The sequence below is a fragment of the Fukomys damarensis genome, unplaced genomic scaffold (assembly GCF_012274545.1).
Source record: "Fukomys damarensis isolate Sample0158 unplaced genomic scaffold, DMR_v1.0_HiC HiC_scaffold_15, whole genome shotgun sequence".
Lineage (NCBI taxonomy): Eukaryota > Metazoa > Chordata > Mammalia > Rodentia > Bathyergidae > Fukomys > Fukomys damarensis.
Genome location: NW_022900927.1, coordinates 23,047,341 through 23,051,269, shown reverse-complemented (window position 1 = coordinate 23,051,269; position 3,929 = coordinate 23,047,341). Strand labels below are relative to the sequence as shown.

The following is a 3,929-nucleotide window of genomic DNA, read 5'->3' as shown; positions in this document are numbered from 1 at the left end:
ATTCGCCGGCTTCTCGTGCTTGGTGACTGGAATCCAGAGGCTTCTCCAGCCTCGCAGTCATCCTCTCCGGTGCCCCTCCCATTCTGGGCCTAGATCTCCCCTCCCCCGCGTTGTCCTTGCCAGAAACATCTCCGGCGGTCTAGGTCTCGCCTCCTCCCCTCTGGAATTAGCGCTTTCCCACGCCATCCTAACCTCAACAGAGGGGGACAACCACCACCCAGCTCCCCTCCTCTCCTATAGTAAGGGCCGAGGCCGGGGCAACCCGGACGACAGTAGTCCTGCGGCTCTCGGTTCGAGAAACACCACCTCCAGCGTCCCTCCAGCCCCCGCAGCCGTCGCCCCACCCCTAGTCTCCAGAGTTTGGGGTCAGGCCCCAGCCCCGCCCACAGCGCCCGGTGGGAAGGGCCTCGTTCTTGGTCCTGGGGTTGGCTGGTTAGGCCTCGGACGCCCCTCCCCCAGAATCGAGGATCTGCGTGCGGCTAGGGGCTGTTGGGGCGAACGGGTTGGGGGGCCTGGGCTAAATCAGATCCCTGAGGGATTTGGGGTGATGGGTGAGGCGAGAGAAGCCCATATTTCTCTATTCAAGATGCAGAGGGAACCTCCACCCCGACTATAAATCTGAGGGGCACTGGCCGACTTGGAGGGGAAGAGTATATTTGCCTTTTCATATATCATGGGAGAATCTTGCCTCCCCAAGGTGAGGAGTGTGAGGACTGTTTTGCTGGGACCTAATGGAGTAGGGGACCAGTTGGAATGGATACAGGGCCAAGAACCATCTCTCCACTAGATCTTATTAACAGTATGATCCATTCTGCTAGTGAGAGGAAGGAGGTCTTTTATAACTACTCTACCTCAAGTGGGAAATTCTTTGTTCCCAAGTCCAACAGCAGCACCCCTAGCTCTGCTGCTCCTTTTGTGCTTTCATTTCCATCTACCATCTCCATAATTGGGGACTGAGTGAGTTGTGTTCTGGGGGCTGGGAGGGCACAACGGGAAGGTGAGGGTGGTCAGTAGTGTTGGATACTAGGAGTGTCTGAAGCGGGGAGAGGGAAGGAGGTAGAACTAGAACTAGTAGGACACTCCATTTCCCTTCTTCCTCCTGTTCCCTTCCATCTGGCTTCAGAGTGGAGCCAGGCACTGTGGCAGCTGACCCCAGCCAGAGTCAGTGAAGTGAAGCTGGAAAGGAGGGTAAGAAAGGGGAGCAGGTGCTAATTTCTCTTACTCCTTTCTCTTTTTCTCTTCTCTTTCCCTGGCCTGTGTTGAGGAATCTGTTTCCTAGACAGTCTTAACATAAATTACTGATAAATTGACCATCTGCCCCTTCACCTTTCTAGTAGCTTCTTAAAGGGAGGTGGGTAGGTCATTGGCCGCATCTGATGGGATTGAGAAATGCTTAGGGACACATGGGGTCAGTCTGCCCTCTGCCGTCTGGATGGGAGGGAGAAGCACAGCTGCTGCTTGGGGTGGTGTCTGGCAAGAAGTAAACACCCAGCTGTTGGACATTTTGGCTGCTGACAGCCTTTAGAGTGCTAGGAAGATCCCTGATTAAATGGGATAAGGCAGGATCTCATTCAGGGGTGAAGGTGATTGTCTTCTGTACCAGATGGTAAAAGTGGATCCTGCTCCTTTTTCTTTTCTAATCCCCAAGTGCTCCTGTCCTACCCAAAACCCTCTTCCCAACCTCTCCCGTCTGGGACAGTCCTAGAGGTTGCCCTGGAGACTAGGCCTGGGGCTCGGAAGGGGTGGGGGCAGTCAGTGGGCACAGGAGTAACCGGCTCTTCCGGAGTGGAGAGAAGCCGCGGTGGGTGTGTGTGGGTGTGTGGTGTGGAGCGGAGGGGCGTGCCCACACCCGTTTGACCGGCGCAGGCTCCGCCCTTGCTGGCTCAGTTTCCGACTGGCTAGCCCTGTATTTGGGGGCGGGAGATAGGGAGATTTACCCTCATCTGCCCTAGAAAATCTTGAGGAAAAAGAGGGATATCGCAGTGGTTCTGCCTCCTCTCTTGCAAGCGCAAGGTCCCCAGGTCGATCCCCGTGCAAAATAAAAAAAAAGTTACCAGATCTCTTCCCCACCTGCCGCCATCTCCTCTGCCCCTCTTTCTCCCGCTTTGCCCTTCACCACTTCTGCGTGCTGAGCCCCTGCCTTTTATTTATTTAGGAGATAGAAAGGCATTCCTTAACAGAAGTTTATTGGATCGTCCCTTTCTCCAGGAGGGATTTCTTTCCCCCTGAGGGTAGCCTTTACTTCACTACGGATTTAAGATCAGCAGGATATTGGGCGCGGGGTGTGTTTTTCTCAAGGTGACCTATAAATCTGTTGACAAGGAAAAGGATTTTGGTTTCTACTTGTGTACTTCTTCCTCTAATAATCTACTTATCTAAGGAGAGGGACAGAAATTCTCTTTACTCTCTGCTGGCCCACACACGGAGGCTTTTGCTAAAGCAAGCTCCCGTTTTAGCCTTTCTGAGCTATTTATAGTGGTGGGTGGAGTCACTCTTTGAGCCCACCCCTCTGTGGAGTAAGGAAATCAATCTAGAATTGATGGATTTGCTCCCACCTTGCCCGGTCCTCACCTAATTTTCAGGTCTGTTTCCTCCTTAGACACCCCTAGGTAAAGGTATTTGTTGACACCTCCCAACCTGCCAGAGGTTGACAGTCCCCATTGTCTTGCTCTTCCAAGACATTCAGCCTGAACACTGAACATTGCACAATTTAGGCTCTTTATAGAATTGCATTGCATTGACTTGAAAGGGCATTATCCTGAAGCCTGAAAAATGTTGAATTGTAAGGAAACAAAACCTGGTTTCCTTTGTCGTCATATGTTATCCACTGTTTGACCTTGAACAAGTCAGTGAACCTCTCTGGGCCTTAATTTAATCTGACAAAGAAGAGAGAGTTGAACTAAAAATTCAGTACTCTCTAACATCGTATGACACTATCTTCCAGCCTGTGACCCTGCAACAGACACGTTAGGTGACAGGCAAGTGCATCTGCTAGATTTTACTTCTGTTTCCAGAAGATTACACACAGCTATGCAGTCTTGCCAGAAAAAGTACTAGAACTATAGAATAGGCCTTTTCTTTTCCCTTTTTTTTTTGAGACAGGGTGTTGCTATGTAGTTCAGGCTGGCCTCACTCGGCAATCCTCCTGCCTCAGCCTGAGTTGCTGAGATTACAGGCAGCTCCACCACGCCCCGGAAGTAGGCCTTATTTATTCTTCAATTTTCTGCTTATCCTCCACTCTTTGGAGGGTATTTAGGCTAGAATCAGTTTTCATCATTCTAGTTCCAGACGAAGTATCTTTTCCCTACTCACAGGAATCTTTCTGAAGGCCAGGGCCTTGCAGATGTCACCAGGAAAGTGGTGATCCAGAGAGGACCCGGCTGCCCTGAAGAGAGAGAGGTGAGTGGGCGGCGGACTCTTGCTTTCAACCTTTTACCGGGGCTGAATCGTACCCTGACTAACCTTTCCGCTTCATTTTTCTACTACCATGCCTTGAGAAATAAACTGTCCTTGAAATTGTCATGCGTCTCCCTCCCTCAAGTTAGCACGTGCCTTTGGTACTAGAGCTGTGCCCTAATCTTTTACGTTAATCTTAGAACTATGGCTCCCCTGCCGATTTGCCTGGGGTTGAAGCAAAACGACAGACCTCAAAAAGATCGGCCTGCCCTGTGTGCCTGGATTGTAGCACTCATTCGGCGTTAGGACCCAGATCGGGATCTAGAAGCTGAGACGCCCGGGCGTTAGGACCCAGTAGCCCAGGCCAAGGAGGGCGGCTCTCCGGGCCGCAGCTTCCCCGCCCCCTCCGGCTCCGTCTCACTCCTCCCCCGCCGGCCATGTTGGCTCCGCTGCGGCCCCGCGGTTGAGCCGCGTCCCCCACCCCCTCCCCGACCCCCAGACTACTTCGTGGCAGAGAACCCGAGTCTGAGCGA

General features: G+C 52.3%; 1 protein-coding gene across 3 annotated transcripts in view; it reads left to right on the top strand.

The window, feature by feature from the left end:
* Positions 1 to 3,929, top strand: part of Baz2a (bromodomain adjacent to zinc finger domain 2A) — a 39,093-nt gene that overhangs the window by 2,066 nt on the left and 33,098 nt on the right. For 2 of the 3 annotated variants that reach the window (XM_010644656.3, XM_033763709.1), the window contains exon 2: positions 3,315 to 3,399. The exons of the other annotated variant lie outside the window; for it this stretch is intronic. The gene's annotated coding sequence lies outside the window, so the exon portion shown is untranslated. The remainder of the gene's footprint in view (positions 1 to 3,314; positions 3,400 to 3,929) is intronic. 3 annotated transcript variants of the gene reach the window in all.